This window comes from Pelodiscus sinensis, chromosome 9, assembly GCF_049634645.1.
Source record: "Pelodiscus sinensis isolate JC-2024 chromosome 9, ASM4963464v1, whole genome shotgun sequence".
NCBI classification, from domain to species: Eukaryota; Metazoa; Chordata; order Testudines; family Trionychidae; genus Pelodiscus; species Pelodiscus sinensis.
The window spans coordinates 53,449,562-53,469,297 of record NC_134719.1 but is presented as its reverse complement, the minus strand read 5'-3'; the positions used below and the strand labels follow the sequence as shown (position 1 = coordinate 53,469,297).

At 45.6% G+C, this 19,736-nt stretch overlaps 1 long non-coding RNA gene across 1 annotated transcript in view; it reads right to left on the bottom strand.

Annotated features, from left to right (window-relative positions):
- The window catches only part of LOC142830611 (uncharacterized), a 32,493-nt gene extending 13,603 nt beyond the window's left edge, over positions 1–18,890 (bottom strand). The window contains exon 1 of the long non-coding RNA XR_012906017.1: positions 18,835–18,890. This is a non-coding gene — a long non-coding RNA (uncharacterized LOC142830611). The remainder of the gene's footprint in view (positions 1–18,834) is intronic.
- Positions 18,891–19,736: the final 846 nt, after the last annotated feature.

The window sequence follows — 19,736 nt, the reverse complement described above, 5'->3', positions numbered from 1 at the left end:
TAGTATTAAAAACTAGTTCGAATAAGCATTTTGCTAATTCGAACTAGCAAGTCCACATTGAGTGGACTCTGAACAGGGCTTAAGGATGGCCGGAAGCAGTGCCGGCAGGGCATAAAAGGAGGACTTAGAGCATGGAGATGCTGTCTCAGGCTAGCCGAGGGCTGCGCTTAAAGGGTCCCGACCCCCACCCTGGACACACAGTTCTAAGGGGTGCCCCGCTTACAAAGAAGTTCTGGCTTGGAGTGCCCGGAGTACCCACACTGGGCACATCACACCACTCGGCCATCAGCCCGGCTGCACTTGCCACAGGCTGCCATCTGGGGAGAGGGGGCAATTGGGGGGCTGCAGGAGAGCTTCCACCCCCAGAAGCCCGCAGAGCCAGCCCAGTCCTCCCCATCGGGGGCTCGTACCCCATTCCTCCCTCACCTCCTTCCACTTACCCTTCCCTAGCCCCCCTTCTTATTGATGTACAAAATAAAGATAACGTTTCTTCCAACATTGACTCTGTCTTTATTGAAAAAAACTGGGGGAGACTGGGAGAAGGAGGTGGGAGAGGGGAAGAGAAAGGCTGGGAGAAGGGAGGGCAACTAACATGATCAGGGGTTGGGAACAGGTCCCAGATGAAGAGAGGCTACAGAGACTGGGACTGTTCAGCTTAGAAAAGAGGAGACGGAGGGGGGACAGGATAGAGGTCTCTAAAAGCAGGGGTTGGGTGGAGAGGGTGCATTCAGAAAAGTTCTTCCTGAGTTCCCATAAAGAAGGACTAGAGGACACCAAAGGAAAGGAATGGGTAGCAGGCTTGAAACTAGTAAGAGAAAGTTGTTCTTGACAAAGCAAATAGTTAACCTGCGGAACTCCTTGCTGCAGGAGGCTGTGAAGGCTAGAACTAGAACAGAGTTTAAAGGGAAGTGAGATCAAGTCATGGAGGTTGGGTCCATGGAGTGGTATTAGCCAGGGGGAAGGAGTGGTGTCCCTGCCCAAAGTTTGTGGAAGGCTGGAGAGGGATGGCACGAGACAAATGGCTTGGTCACTGTCTTCAGTCCATCCCCTCCAGGGTCCCTAGGGTTGGCCGCTGTCGGCAGACAGGCTACTGGGCTAGATGGACCTTTGTTCTGACCCAATACGGCCATTGTAAGCTCAGGGCTCAGGGTTGGGGGTCTCAGTGGACCCCCTTGATTTTCATGCACACCTGCTCCTGGGTGGCCAGGCTGGCAGCTCTCCTGCCCTAGACGGCCACTTTCCTGTGCCTAGTGCGGAGATCATGGACGAGGTCCACGATGTCCGCACTAGCCCAGGAAGGTGCCCGCCTCTTGCGGTCCAGGGCAAGCTCCCGGGAGCCGCCAGCCTGGTCCCGGCAAGAGGAGGTGGGCTGGGGGGCATCGGGTGGGTGGCTCTGTGCCGTGCCAGGTGCAGGGTCTGCTAGCTGGGTGCTGGCAGGCTTGCACCTGGCACGGGCACCGTAGCCAGCCCGTGCCCCTTTAAGGGGTCCGGGGCCGGGAGGGGGGCATCGAGTTTCCCTGGTGTTGGCCAGAGTGGCCACCAGGGAAACCTGGGGAGGGCTAGCCTCCCACTAGTTCGAACTAAAGGGCTACACAGCCCTTAGTTCGAACTAGCTAGTTCGAACTAGGCGTTAGTCCTCGTAAAATGAGGTTTACCTAGTTCGAACTAAGCGCTCCGTTAGTTCGAATTAAGTTCGAACTAACGGAGCGCTAGTGTAGCGCCCTGGAAAGTTAGTTCGAACTAACGTCCGTTAGTTCGAACTAACTTTTCAGTGTAGACACACCCTTAGATATTTGAAAGCTGCTCTCATGTCCCTTTTCGGTCTTCTCTTTTCCAAGGTAAGCAAGGCCAATTTCTTCAGCCTTGCCTCATATTTCATGTTCTCTAGATTTTTCATCATTTGTGTTGATTTTCTCTGGACTTTATCCAGTTTCTCCACGTTTCCTGAAATGTGGAGCCCAGAACTGGACATGACACTCCAGCTGGGGCCTAATGTAGATGGCTCATTCCCTGCCTAGGGGACGTGTAACTGGGCGGGTTAATTTCCACTCCTGTTGATTCTTTTCCTAAGCCAGGAGGGCACAGTAGTTCTGATGGGGACTCTGCAGGAAGGCAACCTGCACTGCCCCCTTCCTGAAACCTTGTGCAGGTGTTAAACAGCTGTCCAGTCCAACCTAGAGGTGACTGCATTTCAACGTGCCTGAAGCAACACTGCACCAGCAATGGACAGGAGAATGGCTCCCAGGCATGGCTTGCTCATGACTGCTTCAGTCCCGTTGATGGGCCTCAGCCTCTTTCCTTCCACTCCCCTGCTTTGCAATGGGTCTGTAGACTCTGGGGAAGAGGGGTGGAGGCAGGCAGAGGTGTCTCCCTACAGCAGATGTGGACACGTCTCTATATTAATCATTCTCTCATTGAAGTTTTTAGCTTTGTATTGAGTCCTTTTACATGGAAACTTTGTATTATGTCTTGGTAGAATAGTTCCTAGGACAAGTGAGGCAGAGACTGTCCCTGTGGGGTGGATGAGGTGGGAATGGATGAGGTGGAAGGTGAGCACCTCTGGGCAGTTGCAAAGGTTGGAGAGGGGATGGAAGCCAGATCCGAGATCAATGAGCCCTGGGAAGAGGGCCCATTGAAAGGAGACTGGACCTGTGGATGCCTTGGGGGTCTGCAGCAAGGGCCTGCTTTGGGAAGCCCCCTCTTTGGAGGTGAATGTGGCAGCATTGAGACACCACCCAGAAGACAGCAGACACTAACTGCAGAGTCATGGGATGGCTCTCACAGATCTTGCACATGCATAAGATGATAGATCTGCAGGAGGGGGGGCAGTGGCATGGTGAGGGGGCTGGAGGGGTCAGTTGCCCCTGGGAGAAAAATAATATAAAATTTAGTTAAAAATAGATGTCACACGTATTTAAAAGGAATACCATCTCCTGCCTTTTGTCTATTTTTGTCTCTTTAGGCCCCCAGTTAAAATTTTCAAAAGCACTTGAGTGACTAAAGTCATTTTTGAAAATTGGACTTGGAAATCTAAGCTCAGATTTTCAAAGGTAATTAAGCTCCTAAAGAGACAGTTGTCAAGCCGGATCTTCAAAGATATCTATCTGATCTTTACACACCTTTGAAAATCTGGTCATAAGTGTCCTAGTCAGTTCTGAACGTGAGATGTAGGATCCCAGTCCTAATTCCTTCAGGCTTTTTTTTTTTTAATTTGAACACTTATTTACACTAATTCCCCTCCTTACTCTTTCACTATCTAATAAATGCATGGATTAAAATTATAGGTACTTTATGAATATGCTGACTTGAGAGTGGAAAGATTTCATATTGTCATGTATGATTCCTGGTAACCCATCTCAAATATGAAAAACTAGGTTGATACCTGTTCATATCAGGAGCTGTTGAATTCAGTTCCTCATTTTCAGTATCTCATTAGGATGTTTAGTGGAGATGATATTGTGGGTTTTTTAGGTTTTTTTATACTGTGGGCAAAGCATGGGCTCACAAGAATTCCTCTATTGTTTTACCATGAGTCTCAAAACATTTGGTGTTTTTCTAAAGGCCTGGAGTCAATTGATTATGTACTTCTGGGCCTTACAGCTGAGGAGGAAAGCTTTAAAACATGAACCATAAATACTCAAGAAACAAAAGGCCAATACAAATCCAACATGTTTTATTTTTTTAAAAATCTTACGATATGTAGACCAGTCTCATAACTTTGTGTAGGTGTTCATTGTGAATCTTGGGTTGGTAATACTGCTCTTTGATTGGTGAATTTAGAGAGGGCTCTCCCTTCAGTTTCCCTTTCCACCCTCTGTTTTTGTCACAGGTCATCAGAGAATCATAGAGACAATGGAGAGTAGGGTAAGTCCATGACTATGGTTAATGACTGGTCTGGGTGACTAACTATTATCAGCCAGTGGTCTGAATGAGCTATGCAAAGGAGGCAATGGTGGTGAGGTACCATATTACCTAGTGAAATCATTGGTGCTGAAACCACTAAGGACTGGAATTTGACCACAGAACTGACACTTTCTTAACAAAGACTCCATTTTTGCTATTTAAAAAGAAAATCAAGGTAACAGAAAACTGCAACGCTCTCTGGTAACTTTTTAAAAATCAAACTTTTAACTTTATTGAAAAAATTGGATCGTTTGCAATTGAAAATATTTGACCTACACTTAAGGCAACTGATTTAATTTTGTTTAAAATTTTGCATAATATAGGATGGCATTTGTTTTAAATGTTCAACTATATTGATATACATTTTATACATTTTGATCAGATCTACTTCTGATGTGATATTTGTGTGTGGTTGTGGTTTGTTGTGTGGGTGGGGTTTTTTTTTTTTTTTTTTGCTCAACAAAAAATCCTTGGGGGGCTGGGGGGTGCCAAAACTGTTCAAATTGGGCCCCGCACTTCCTAAAGCTGGCCCTGCCAGGCAGTACAAAGGCTCGTTGTGCCAGTCTGTAACTTCAACATAACAGCTCCTGAACAGGATCAAACTCCTCCACAGCAGTCTGGCCCCCTTTCCACTCCAAAAACAGAGGGAAAAGTCCACAGACTGCTGAGTCTTCCTCCACACACTGGAGAGACTCAGATCTCCCAAACAAGAGTCACTTCCTTCCTGTTTTTCCCCAAGGCTCATGGGAATTGTAGTCTGTGAGGCTAGACTGCAGCACACAGGGTCTTCCCAGAAAATAAGCAGAGGCACCTTTAGTAAGGGGTCTACACCAGCAAGATCCTGCCCCCTCCTTGCTCATCCATGCTCCCTCCCTCCTCCATACAGCTTGCTATGTGAACACAGATGAAAGTAAAATCTGCATGATAGACTGAGGAGCTGATGATGAGTTGAGCCTGGGAATGCAGAGCAAAGGAGGATCCACATTTTTTACCTGTGCAGGGCTCTACTTACACAGCAAGAAGATTTTCAGCTAATGAGTTTCTAACTTTATTTTATTGCTAGAAGATTTACCCGGAGCTGCTTGTGCCCTTAACTCTTTGCTCTGGGGAGGGGCTAGGTATGAGGAGGTCTGTATGCAGGCTGCCCTGGGGAGAGAGGATGACCCCAGCCCTCTCTCACCACAGCAGCTTGTGGACAGGTGCAAGGCCGAATAAAGGGGGGAGGGCTAGCTGGGCAGCTGCCCGGAGCGCCAACCTATAGGGGGTGCCTGATGGCAGCTGTAAGAGGTGCCGCACACCCGGCTGCACAGCACCTCTTAGAGCTGCAATCAGGCACTGCGGGCCCAGGGCCGGGAGCTGGGCAGTGCCCCTTAGAGCTGCCATCAGGCGCCACACGCCTGATTGCAGCTGTAAGGGGCACAGCACGCCGGGGGAGTGGGGACACACATACGCCGTGCACTTGGGGGCAGAGCCCTGCATGCATCGCGCACCTGCTGCCTGGGGCGCAGGAATAACTCGAGCAGGCCCCGACCGGTGAGAAGTGCCTCTTCATGGCTGCTGCAGCTCCAGCTGGGACATGTGCAGGTTCAGCTGTCCCCTGGGCTCCCCAGAGGAATTCAGGAAAGTGTGCAGTTTCCCCTCACCCTGTGATGAAGGGGAAAAGCCAGCAAGTCGACAAAGGAGGAGAGCTTCAGCCAGCACATCCTCCCTAGAGTGTGCCAAGGGGGCGGCCAGGGGTATTCCCAGAAAGGAGTAGAGGCGTGCCTCCACCCAGCCCCTTTCACCTGCCTGGTGATTCTGTTTTTTCTCTCTGGTTTTATGAGAAGCAATCCCATTTCAGGCACCTCCTGTATTCCTGGCACAGCCCAGTCCCTAGCCTGAGTTAATTCATGATAAAAGGAAGCTGTATGCCAGATTTAGTGGTCCTGGTTCTTACTATTTAGGAGTGAAAAAAAAATAATGGAGCTTGTCTATCTCCTAGAACTGGAAGGGACCTTGAAAGATCATCAAGTCCAGTCCCTTGCCTTCATAGCAGAACCAAGTATCATCCCTGACAAATGTCTGCCCCAAATCCCTAAATGGATTCTACAAGGATTGAATTCACAACCCTGGGTTTAGCAGGCCAATGCTCCAACCACTGAGCTATCCCTCCCCCTGTGTGTTTTGAAAAACACATAGACTCACTCACACACAAACTCACTCTCTCAAATATATGGAAGATGTATATAAATTATATTTAAATATAGGTTAAATATTCATGTGCCATGAGTAGCAAAATCAAGCAGCCACTGTGTCCAATAAACCCTTTGGATTGTTCTTTCCCTAGTAAAATGCTAATAAGATACCACTTGAACTTTTTCTCCCATAGGCTATGTCTAGACTGCAGGCTTCTTTCGAAAGAGCCTCTTTCGAAAGATCGCGTCTAGACTGCAGGCGGATCTTTCGAAAGAGCAATCCGCTTTTTCGAAAGAGAGCACCCAGCGAGTCTGGATGCTCTCTTTCGAGGAAGCCCTATTTACATTGAAGAACGCCTTCTTTCGAAAGAGGAACTTTTGAAAGAAGGCGTTCTTCCTCGTGAAACGAGGTTTACCGCCATCGAAAGAAAAGCCGCGTTCTTTCGAAATTATTTCGAAAGAACACGGCTTGAGTCTGGACGCAGGGGAAGTTTTTTCGGGAAAAGGCTACTTTTCCCGAAAAAAACCCTGAGTCTGGACACAGCCCTAGTGATATAGCTGCATGACTTACAGTAAGGTCAATGGAGTCATACAGATTGGATTGCAATCTTCAAAATGTTGTTGTTACTAACTTGGTGAAGATTTGATTTTTCAGCTTTGAGTTGCGTTGATGACTTTCTTGTATAAGTTATTGTGATAGAAAAAGTATGGGAAGCTTTATTCTCTCTTGTGGTTATTAAAACCACAAGATCAGCAAAGTACTTAAGCATGAGCTTCATTTTAAATAAGTGCTTAAGTCCTATGAGATTCTAAATGCAATTTGGAGTGCTTTGCTGAATCAGGGCCCAACTTATTTATGAGTAAAACAGAAAGATTGACATAAACCTAAATATTCACCATGGAATTTTCTTGCTCGAGACAATAATTCTTCCACCACATGCTGCAATCTGTCTTTATTAGGTAATCAGTATTATTGCTATAGCTGTTTTAAGTAACAAAGGGAACAGTTCTACCTGTAAATGTACCAATGGTGTGAGACTGAAACAATGCTGATCCTTCTAATCAAAAGAGGGACAATATCTCACAAATCGTGGTCTGCACTTGGGACAAAATGGATTTATTTTTTAATCATATAGGCACATTAATAAGAGCCTTAGGGTTAGTAGTGATATATTATTAACTTTTATAGCTTCTTAAATTTTTCATAGAATCCTAAGTGTTCAGTTAAGTTGGAGTTAATCAGAAATAATAATGAGTCAGCTGCTGAAAATGTTTCACTTACTAACATAATAGAAAGAATAATATCATTCCTTATATTTCCTCCCAAGTAGAACACTCATTAATACTGTTTGTTACTAAAACAAATTAGCTATTCATTAGAATCATAGAATCCCAGGGCTCTAAGAGACCTCAGGAGGTCATCGAGTCCATCCCCCTGCCTAAAGCAGGACCTACCCTAATTAAATCAACCCAGTCAGGACTTTAGCAAGCCAGGACTTAAAAAGCTCTAGCGACAGAGATTCCACCATTTCCCTCAGTAACCCATTCCAATGCTTTACCACCCTACTAGTGAAATACTTTTTCCTAATATCCAGCCTAGACCTCTTCCACTCCAACTTGAGACCATTGCTCCTTGTTCTGCCAACCGTCACTACTGTGAACAGCCTCTCTCCATTCTCTTTGGAACCTCCCTTCAGGAAGTTGAAAGCTGCTTTGAAATCCACCCTCACTCTTCTCTTCTGCAGACTGAGGAAGAACAGCTCTTGTGCAAAAGGGGGGGTTTTGAGCAAAAAGGTGCTGTCTACACAGAGCTTTTTTGCGCAAAAACCTCTTGCGCAAAAGGGAAAGGAAGAGGAAATGGGAATGAGAGCATGACCTATGCAAATGAGTCCTCCATTTGCATTTGCTCTTCCTCAAGAGGCTTGCAGTATAGACATAGCATAAGTAAGCCCAAATCCCTCAACCACTCCTCGTAGGTCATGTGCTTCAGCCGCCTAATCCTTTCTATGCTCGGGGGCCCAGAATTGAATGTAATACTCCAGATGTGGCATCACCAGTGCTGAATAAAGGGGAATAATCTCTAGATCTGCTGGCAATGCTCCTCCTAATGCACCCTAATATGCCATCAGCCTTCTTGACTACAAGAGCACACTGTTGACTCATATTCAGCTTCTCGTCCACTATAATCTCCAGCTACTTTTCTGCTGAACTGCTACTTAGCCAATCGGTCCCCAGCCTGTAACACTGTCAGCACTTGTCCTAGTTGAACCTCATCAATTTTCTTTTGGCCCAATCCTCCATTTTGTCTAGGTCACTCTGAACCCTATCCCAGCCCTCCAAAGTATCTACCTCTCCCCCTATTTTAGTGACATCCACAAGCTTGCCAAGAGTGCAATCCATCCCCTCATCCAGGTCATTAATAAAGATGTTGAAAAAACTGGTCCTAGAACCGATTCTTGGAGCACTCCAACCACCAATCATACATCAATCACTACCCGTTGGGCCTGACAGTTTAGCCAGCTTTATATCCACTGTGCCTATTGGAATCCGGGAGGTGGGCGGGCGTTAGCCGTCCACATCTAAATGACCTCCCCTCAGCCACTGAGCGCAGGAAACCAAGTAATTACTTGGGACAAATAAAAGGAAAACAGGGACAGGTGTGAGGGTCAAAGGGCTAAAACAAAAGAACCGGATGGGGACACTGCACAGAGAACCCCGGACAGTGCCCGCTGCCCCTCGAAGGTCTCGAGAGAGCCAGCGGATGCCGCCCAGTGGAACTCTGCCCGGATACATGAGTGGATGCAGGAACGGAAATAGGCCCCACAGTCGCAGGCCCCTCCCTCGGCCAACCTCTGCTCCCTGGTCTTATAAATTACCATCTTGGTGATAGCAAGGAGGAGATTGACCAGGAGGTCCCGTGACTTTGTAGGGACTTGGATGGGGTGTGCATAAATTAACAGGTGAGGGGAGAAGTGCAGCCAGAACCTCAACAAAAGGTTCTGGAGGAGCCGAAAGAAGGGCTGTAACCTGGTGTACCTGAGGTACACGTGCGCCAGGTTCTCCCTCTCGCCACAGAAGGGGCAAGTGTCAGGAATGGGGGTGAACCACACCAAATACACGCCTGTGCTCACAACTCCGTGCAGGATTCTCCAGCTGATGTCCCCAGTGGGCTGTGGAACCAAGGTGGAATAGAGACTGTCCCACTGGGGCTCCCCACCCTCTATTGGTGGTAGGAGGTCCCACCACTTGGTGTCTGTGTGGGACATGATGGTGGGGAAGGGGAGCGTGTGAAGCACGAGGATGTACAGGTGACTCTTTGGTGTAATTCGGAGGGGACCGGCTGCAATGCGTGCAGCCGGCTCGGGTGACAAAGGGGAGGCGGTCGGGGAGGTACACAGGGCTTAGGGTCGATGGATAGATCGGGCGGGCCAGAGGTGAGGGACCTTCACCTCCTGAAGTATGCGCCAGGAAGTACGTAAGGTGGAGAGCCCCATGCTCTGGGTGAGCGCCTGAGGATCCACCCAGTCTCCCCGGTCGTAGTCCAGGAGGTCTCCGATCCTTGTGACTTCTGTCAGGACCAGCCTCCGGCACACCGAGGGGGACTCCACCACCTGCACACGTAGATGGGGATTGTGTAGCAGGGGCTCCATGAGGAGGTCTGCCCCCACGGTGGCTCCCAAGGACCTGGTTGCCTCTAGCAGCGTCCAGGTCCGGGGGAGGTCCTGGTAGAAGGCCGGCAGCTCGGAGAGGTCTCACGGAAAACCTCTCAAATAAAGGAAGTGCCGGTCATATCGGAGCCCTTGGAAATGGCGAAGAAAAGCGTGCACCAGCGTGCTCCATGCCGGACTACCTGCATCAAATAGGAGCCTCTGCAGGGCCTGGAGGCGGAGGACACAAACCCGCGTGCGCAAACACATCAGGTCCTGTCCTCCCTCCTCCAGGGGAAGATGGAGAACCCCTGCAGAGACCCAATGCAGTCCTGACCAGAAGAACCGCAGCAGCAGCTGCTGGATCTGATCCAGGAAACCCGGGGGCGGGACCAGGGTGCTGAGACGGTGCCAGAGCATGGACAGGACTAGTTGGTTAAGCACCAGTACCCTCCTACGCAGGGAGAGGCTCCAGTGCCACAGAGAGTGCAGCACCAGAGGCCTCAGCGCCGGGGGTGATGGATATTAGTGGGCCCTCCTGTCCCCTGAGAGCCTTAAGGGTTTCGGCAGCCGCGGCCGAAACGCTGCTGATGGCCGGGCAGATGGTTGCACCCTGGGGCAACTCAGAGGCAGGGAGAAGGGATAGCAACGAGTCAGAAGGGGAAGGAGAGGTCTGTTGTTGTCCCTCCAGGACTTGATGATCCCCCTCTGAGGCAGCCGGGGTCAGCCCCAAAGCCTCCACCTCCTGAGAGAGGAAGGTGAGCCCGCTGCCCGCCACCAGATGGTGATCTTTGTCGGTGGCAAGGTCAGCGGCCACCCCCTCAGCAGAGGTGGGAACAGTGGGAGCATCCTCCACAGATGCCCCCTTTTGCAGGGACCCCAGAAGGGAGGTGTTCACCTCTCCCGCAACCTCCATGGTCACCTCAACCGCTTCGCAGTACTGTGAATCGTTCGAGGGCTCAGAGGGTGGGACGGTTCCAGCGTCCATCCCCATAGCTGCAGGGAGGTTGTCCTCCCCGTGAGTGGGCGGGGTGGAAATAATAACCCCTGCTTCTGAAGAGGCATAAGCTTATTTCAAAATAGTTATTCCAGGAGTTATTTCAAAAGAACCAATTTAAAAATAACCTGGTAGTGTAGACATAGCCTTAGTGAACAATCTCTAGGATAGAATGTATATTATTCCCAGTAAATCCAAAAGTCTTGCCACGGTAGCAATAAGTACTCGAATCAGCAGGTCCCCCTGTCGTCTGATACTGTTATTTGGAATCCTGATTCAAGTAAAGTAGCTGGGACCAGGAAATAAAAGTACCGTTTCTTACCAGCACCTGATGTCCCAGAACTTTACAGTATTGGATGTTACTTTAGTTTGTGCTGAAATGTGTCTCTAGTTGGAAGAGAATGATATTATATACAGGCAGTCCCCGGGTTACGTACAAGATAGGGACTGTAGGTTTGTTCTTAAGTTGAATCTGTATGTAAGTCAGAACTGGCATCCAGATTCAGCCGCTGCTGAAACTGATCAGTTTCAACAGCGGCTGAATCTGGACACCAGTTCCGACTTACATACAGATTCAACTTAAGAACCCCAGGCATCCCCAAGTCAGCTGCTGCTGAAACTGATCAGCGGCTGGTTCCAGGAAGCCCGGGGCAGAGCAACTCTGCCCTGGGCTTCCTGTAGTCAGCCGCTGGTCAGTTTCAGCAGCGGCTGACTTGGGGATGCCTGGGGCAGAGCAGCTCGGGTGCTGCTGGGTTGCTCCAATAGCACCGCTCCTCGGTCCACACAGTGCGCTGCAGTGGTCAAAAAGGCAAATAGAATGTTAGGAATTATTAAGAATATTAGCCCAGTGTCTGACAGTCTGAAAGGCTGAGATGCTGGCTATTCCCTCTGAGTGGCCTGTGTTGCATGGGGAGTGCAGGCCCAAATGGCCGCTTGCGCCCCTTACTCCTCCGCGGTGGCCCAGCTGAGCAGTGCAGAAGTCAGCCAAGTGCCATGGCAGGAGGGGAAGGAGGGTGGGGCAGTGACGTACATGGCCAGGGGGTGGAGTCTGGCCGTGTATGTCACTGCCCCGCCCCTCTTCGCCTCCCACCGTGGCACTCGGCTGACTTCTGCGCCGCTCAGCCGGGCTGCCATGGGGGAGCCCAAATGGACGCTTGCTCCCCCTCAGCAGCCTGGCTGAGCGGTGCAGAAGTCAGTCAAGCTCCATGGCAGGAGGTGAAGAGGGGCGGGGAGGTGACCATTTGGGCCATTTGGGCTCCGTGGTCCCCCGAGGGAGAGGCAGAAGGGGAAGGAGAAGAGACAGAGAGAGGCAGGAGGTGGAGGAGAGCTGAGAGAGAGAAACGGGGAGTGAGTAGGAGGAGGAGAGAGATGGAGTGAGAGACCGGAGGCTCAGGAGAGAAGACCAACATGGAGGAGAGACCTGAAAATCCCATCTTATGATGGGCTAATTGGCTATTATTAAGAAAGGGATAGAAAATAAGACACAATATCTTATTGCCCCTGTATAAAACTATGGTATGCCCACTGTGTTCAGATGTGGTCTCCTCACCTCAAAACAGATATTTTGGCCTTGAAAAGGGCAACTAAAATGATTAGGGGTTTGGAACAGGTCCCATAGAAAAAGAGGCTAAAGCGACTGGGACTTTTCAGTTTGGAAAAGAGAAGACTGAGAGGGCATATGATAGAGGTATATAAAATTATGAGGCTGTGTCTAGACTGCATCCCTTTTCCATAAAAGGGATCCAAATTAGACATATAGCAATTGCAAATGAAGCAGGGATTTTAATCCCCCCTGCTTCATTAGCATAAAAATGGCTGCCGCTTTTTTCTGGCTCGGAGCTTTGTCGGAAAAAAGCGTCAGTCTAGATGTGGATCTTTTGGAAAATAAAGCCTTTTCTGAAAGATCCCTTATCCTTCTTAAAGGATAGCCCTATCCATTAGGCCACACTGGAATCCGCCCCTCCACCTTACTGCAGGTAGGCCCTTTATCCCACCTGCCCCAGTGCCACCCTACGAGAGCCCACCTGACCCTGGGGGACTGGGGACTCAAACCTGCAACCCTGTCCTCCCCATGTGGGAACCCTATTCACTAGGCCACATGGGAACCTGCTCCTCTATCTTAAAGGGATAAGTGATCTTTCGGAAAAGGCTTTAGTTTCCAAAAGATCCATGTCTAGACTGGCGCTTTTTTCTGGCAAAGCTCCGAGCTGGAAAAAAGCAGCAGCCATTTTTATGCTAATGAAGAGGGGGGGATTTAAATCCCCGCTTCATTTGCAATTGCGATATGTCTAATTTGGATCCCTTTTACGGAAAAGGGATGCAGTCTAGACACAGCCTGAGTGATGTGGAGAGGGTGAATAAAGGAAAGTTATTCATTAGTTCCCATAATATAAGGACTAGAGGACACCAAATTAAATTAATGGGTAGCAGGTTTAAAACTAATAAAAGAAAGTTCTTCTTCACACTTCATAATCAACCTGTGGAACTCCTTGCCAGAGGAGGCTGTGAAGGCTAGAACTATAACAGAGTTTAAAGAGAAGCTAGGTAAATTCATGGAGGTTAGGTCCATAAAAGGCTATTAGCCAGGGGATAGAAATGTTGTCCCTTGCCTCTGTTTGTCAGAGGCTGGAGATGAAAGGCACGAGACAAATCACTTGATTTGTCTTCGGTCCACCTCCTCCGGGGCACTTGGTACTGGCCACTGTCAACAGACAGGCTAATGACCTAGATGGACCTTTGGTCTGACCCAGTACAGCCATTCTTATGTTCTTATGAAAAGTGATCTTCCTTCAACTTTCTGCTGTGTAGGTAGAGCCAACAGCCGAATTAAGCTATTTCAACTTAAGCTGCTCAATTGACATAGCTGAAGTTGCATAGCTTAATTCGACTTTAGCACTGCTGTATAGACATGCCCTAACTTATTTTTAAATAACCTGGTAATATAGACACAGACTTAGAGTCTTCTACCTTTTCCGGTATTACTAAAGAATTTCTGAAGACTTTTTTTTAATTGGGTCTCATTTTCCTTGTATTATTCTAATGCCTCTGAGTTTTCTATACTAACACTTCCTATTTCTAGAACATTCTTTACAATCCCCAAGGATTTGATTTTCCTGGTTGTTACATATATTGTACATAATCCATCTCTGTGCTTTTTATTTAGAAATAAATTGCTATTTAATCCACAAAGATCTGTTAAAATGTTTAACTATTATTACTTTGCTCTTTCTTCCAGAACTTTGCATTAGGGTAAATGTTAGACATCTCCGAATTTTGCCTCCCCTTCTTTTTCTATTCTCCTTCCTTTATAGGTGTGATTATTTTCCTTATTGGGCCCAACACTGGGTGTGTGTATCCATGATTAACTGTTGTCAGCTATGCCTAGGGTTTGGTCGGTCAGTCTGGTTGGCAGAAAGTGAGGAAAGCTCTCCTCTGTCTTCTGCCTGCATACTGTATGGGATTCTGAAACCTCGTTGCTGCATGTGGTTAGCTTTAAGTATGTGAGCAATGGCAGTGTCTTCATGAAGCTCTCTTTACTAAAAGATGAGGTAAGAGTAGTGCTTCTAGGAAAGACACAAAGTATTATAACAAATACTTAAATGTTGATCACAATAAAATTCCCACAATTCCTGATTCAGCAACTTTCTTCTCGAACACTCACATTTCCCCACTTTTGAAAGAGAGGTTATAATAACCTCCTGATATAACCAGATACAGATTCCCTTTTTTCAAGAGCAGAAGGCTTTGGTTTTGTCCACTATATGTCTACACTAGCCCCCTAGTTTGAACTAGGGAGGCTAATGTAGGCATTCAAAGTTGCAAATGAAGCCCAGTATTTAAATATCCCGGGCTTTATTTGCATGTTCCCGTCCAGTTGCCATTTTGAAATTCCACTAGTCTGAAGTAACTGCCCACAGCTACACACGAGAGTGAAACGGTAATTTGAACTAAGTCTATTCTATGAGGATTAACAGTTAATTCGAACTGGGACTTAGTTCGAATTACCGTTTCACTGCCACGTGTAGCCGCAGGCAGTTACTTCGGACTAGTGGAATTTCAAAATGGCGACCAGAAGGGAACATGCAAATAAAGCCCGGGATATTTAAATCCCGGGCTTCATTTGCAACTTTGAATGCCTACATTAGCCTCCCTAGTTTGAACTAGGGGGCTAGTGTAGACATACCTAGGAGTGCTGGTCCTTAATGAAAAGATATAAAACCAGCGCAGTTTATTCCTGATTTCAGCACAGAATGAGTCTAAGGATAGAAGAAAATTATGAGAGAAGCAGGATTTTATAAATCAAGGGGCCTGTACATAAATGTATAGATGTACAGATGCAGGCTGTACTGATTTCTCTGGACAAGTCTTGGTGTAACGCTCTTCACCAAGACAGGTTGGAGAAGAATTTCCAGCAGAGCTGTGGAACAGATCTGGTGTAAAAGCAGGAATCTAGGGAACAGTAAATTTTAAAGTCTGAAAAGGAATGTGGAGGAGAAAAGAGAACTCTAGAGTATCAAGAGCAAAGTAAACTGGGCCAAATGCCCTGCATTAAGGAGTGGAAGTATAGATGTGCACAGAGAGCAGGAGGAGGAGATATCCTGGGACAAGAGAAGCAGTGTGGACTTGAGACATTATGTCTTCTTCTTTTCTTTAGGGTGCACACCTTGGGTTTATCAAAAGGATAGGAGGCAATTTTCCTTTTCTCTTCACCAAGAACAGCGCACATGAGGTGCGGGAGAGATTATTAGATTGTTTAAAAAACTTGGATTTTCAGAGTTGGGAACCTAAATCCATATTTATAGTGAGATGTGTGTGTTCTCAGCACCTTTGAAAATAAGGGCATTAGATTTTGCTACTTAATTTTTAGACCTGCTAGACTGAACATTTTAGCCTCTGTATATTCCTGTTACTACAGTTGACATTGCGAACAAAGGCTGCTGAAGCAGCTTTGAAATATCTATCGATAGGGGTGAAAAACAAAACTGTAGTTTTTCAAGGTTCTGTACCACAATTTCTTTAATTTTGAGGTGCATGATGTTCATTTCAGCCATATTCAGCAGCTACATGCATAGATAGCAATTGAATTGATAAAAGGATAAGAGGTTATGTCTCTCATTTTACTTCAGATTCAACTGGGAGATCTGCTAATGATCTTTAACAATTCACCATCTCTACATGGAGCATAACTGGGAGAGGAGATGCTATATGTTCATATTATGCTTTTTCTTTTATTCCTAGAAAGGAAGCGCTCATGTCTTAAAGAGATAGCTGGAGGTCTTTGTGGAGCCCAGTGAGAGAGGAAGATTGGTTTTGCCCTTAACATGAAGTCCTATAAATGTCTTGTTCAAATCATAACATTTCTATCTTTTGTGGTTTAACAAGTCATCTATAAGATAATGAGGTCATTATCCCTGAATGGACTTGTCCCTTTTGTCCTCTAAGCTTTTCTTGTATCCAGGTATTAACATAGTAGATATTCCAGTATTTATTAAACATTAGCAATAAAAGAAACTCCCTAAGACTTCATCCAAATGCATACAACCTAATTATTAGCTTCATTATGGCTAAGAACAAAATATTATTAGCTTAATGAATTTTGGGAGATCAGTAGCACTTTCTGACTGTTTCTTTTTAAGCTATAGAAGCTCTGCCAGATGCAGGCTGTACTGATTTCTCGGTCATCAAGCCCACTGTGCTGGTATAATTTGTCACTAGTATTTAGTAAATAATATTGCTTGATAGGTAGCTCACTCGTGTGTTCTTTGGGAAAATAGCAACTGCCTATGCAACTGGTTGATGGCTCAGACAGATATTGTTCCCTTGTGTATTATTGTAACAGAGTAGGTTTTCACTCCTGTCTTCTTTTCCTGGAAACTGTGCAGCCACTATTGGTTGTGCAATCACAGCACCTTTCCATTTTAAGTTGCCTCCACTATTACCAGAACAATTTCCTTGCAACAAGGGTGGGCAACATTTGTGGCCTGAGTATCTAATTAGTTCCATCAGCTTTTTCTGGGGAATTAATTGGCATCTAAATATCCAGAAGGCTGGCTCACTCATTAGCCACTATCACTCTGTCACAATTACTCTGCATTTAAATTAAGTGTGTTACATTGCATATTCTAATATCTTCAGATATATAGGTTTTCTCAATGATCAGAGAGGAGTATAAAGAAATGTTTCAATATCTAAACTAGCACAATGTAGCACAGTGTTAATCATCTACCTTTATATATCCAATATAAACTGAATACAATATTTCTGTAAAAATGTTCCTTTTGATTGGTGAAGCCAATTTTTTTTGTATACTAAAAAAATATAATCTCTAGTTTAAAGGAGCACATAGGCCCATGTATCATCTTGATCTCTGTTTAACACTGCAGATCACCAACTTGTAATATAGCTTTAAAGAGCATTTTCCATCAACATGAGATTATTAGTTTCCAATTCTCTCCTCCACTTTTAAAGATCACTCTCTCTGCTCTCTCCAAAAATAGCAGAAGAACACAAATGGCTGTGAAAGAACCCTTGACATGGATACCTAACCCAAATGAAGCTCATGAGATGCGAACACGAAGCTCAAAGGTCAGTGAACCTTGGCAAAGACACACATCAAACAGTGACATTTTGTTAACCAATTCAATGCAAACTATTAGAAGCATTTTCTAAGCTTTATAAAACTACATATAGAGAAATGTCAGATTGTGTCAGTGGGAACTCTCCAGGTAATGTGCTGTAAGCTATTAAAAATGTAAGGATCTGATTTTTGTTTTTAGGTCTGTTTCTCTTAATATGTTACTCTGGAAATAAAACCAAAAATCAAACCCCTGAAAACTCAACACAAATTTTCCTGGAGTGCATGAAACAACTCATTCTTTTTACACATAACTTCCTAAATTCTTAGAATTGAACAACTCTGGCCCCTTTATGTACCTGGCCACGAAACAGTTGTTTAACTGCCTATAGCTTCCCAACTTGTTTTTTTCCTGAAGGCTGTGTTTGCTGATTGTCATTGTATCTCCACTAAAATTTCAAAGTCACTCAACTCTCAAGTACATTTCTATATTTACCTTGAGCACACTATACATATGTCAGTCCTTCCCACTGTATGATGTGCCCTTTGAGCAGACTGAGTTCCACTTGAGCAATCCTATTCAATTACACAGCGTAAAACAGACTCAATTTGTCATGCAAGATTTCACTTTTCTCAAAAGTACAGAACACTTTCTCTCAATTTTGATAAATTTCTTTGCCCTTTTATGAGTAACCCCTGAGGCTTTTACGTGTGCAGTTTCTCTTTGACTGCTATTATCTCAGGGGGTAGAGAAATGTGCCCATGCATTAGGGACAGCACTTTAACATTTTCACACAAGTCAAACTGACTTCCAACTGAATTGGGCTTTATTGATATTGCAAATGGTCACCTTAAATTCACTGATATTATATTACTCTCCTCTATTTCAAGAGCAATAATGAAAATCTCTCATGGCATGACTTACTTTTAAATAAGTAATGTTGCAAGGCACAGACAAACTTAGATGGACACTGTGGTGTCCTTTTTCTTTTATTTCTCTGACAGTCACTTATTGCTACAAAGCACAGTAAAACATATACCTTTTAATTATCTAACTTAATGGACAAGTGCTTTTGTCATGGCTCCTTCCCCATTCTGGCATGATAAATACAGAAGTGGGGGCCAGCAAGTGTACCCCAAAGCCTTATCTACTAGGCTTTGGTATAAAACTTCCCCCAAAATCTTAAACCTAGATTTTGGGAATAAAACTTCCGCTGCCACCACCCAAATTAAGAACGAGATTAGGGGGAAGATCATTTGGGAAATCTCACCCCTATTATAAAAATAAGGACACACAAGTAACCAATGCCAGGTTAATAAAAAGAAAAGAGAACTTTTATTACAACTATATTCCTGTTGCAAGCATAAGGATAAGATGGAAAGGTAATAAAATATACTCATGGAGGAATTGCACCATGGGCTAGAACTTAGTTAAAAAGAAAGCCAAACATCTCTTAAGCAGTGCCAGATATCAGATCCCTTACCCAACCCTTAAAACAATAAAGCCTAACGAAACTACCTAAACTTTACCCTACTTACAGAAAGTGAAGAATTGTTTCCTGGAGAAAGAGAGAGATGTGCTTGTCCCTCCCTATAGCTGCAGAGGACTCACCCAGAGAGACAAAGGAGGAAAAAACCCAAATTCCTTTGTCCCAGTTGGAAAGTCCTACCTACATTCCTATTGGCCACTCCACCTGGCTAGGTGTAGTTAACCCCTTAATCCCCAGGCTGCTGGCTAACCCTCATAGTCATGACAGTTTTCATCTAATAATCTAATGTATATTATTTTCTATATTGTAGCATCACAGAATCATAAATAACAATTTGGAGAACTCACAGTAAATATTTGTTAAAAAGTAGTCATGTTAGTCTCTAGGGTGCCACAGGACTACTTGTTTTTAAATTTAAGATTAACACAAATATATAGTATCATGAGCTTTCAATAACAGAAACTAAGGGTACGTCTATACTAGCCCCCTCAATCGATCTAGGGAGGCTAATGAGAGCAACCAGAATTGCAAATCAAGCCCGGGATTTAAATATCCCGTGCTTGATTTGCATGTTCCTGGCTGGTCGCCATTTTATATATTGACTAGCCCGAAGTAACTGCCCACATCTACACATGGCAGTGAAACAGGATTCCGGAATAAAGCCCTAAATCAAATGAGGAGGTATTCCTCGTGGAATGAGGTTTACCACCTAATTTGATTTAGGGGCTTTATTCCAGAATCCCGTTTCACTGCCACATGTAGACGTGGGCAATTACTTCGGGCTAGTCAATTTCTAAAATGGCGACCGTCTGGGAACATGCAAATCAAGCACAGGATATTTAAATCCCGTGCTTGATTTGCAATTCTGGTCACCCTCATTAGCCTCCCTAGATCGATCTAGGGGGCTAGTGTAGACGTACCCTAAGTTATTTATAACAGGGGAAACAAGCA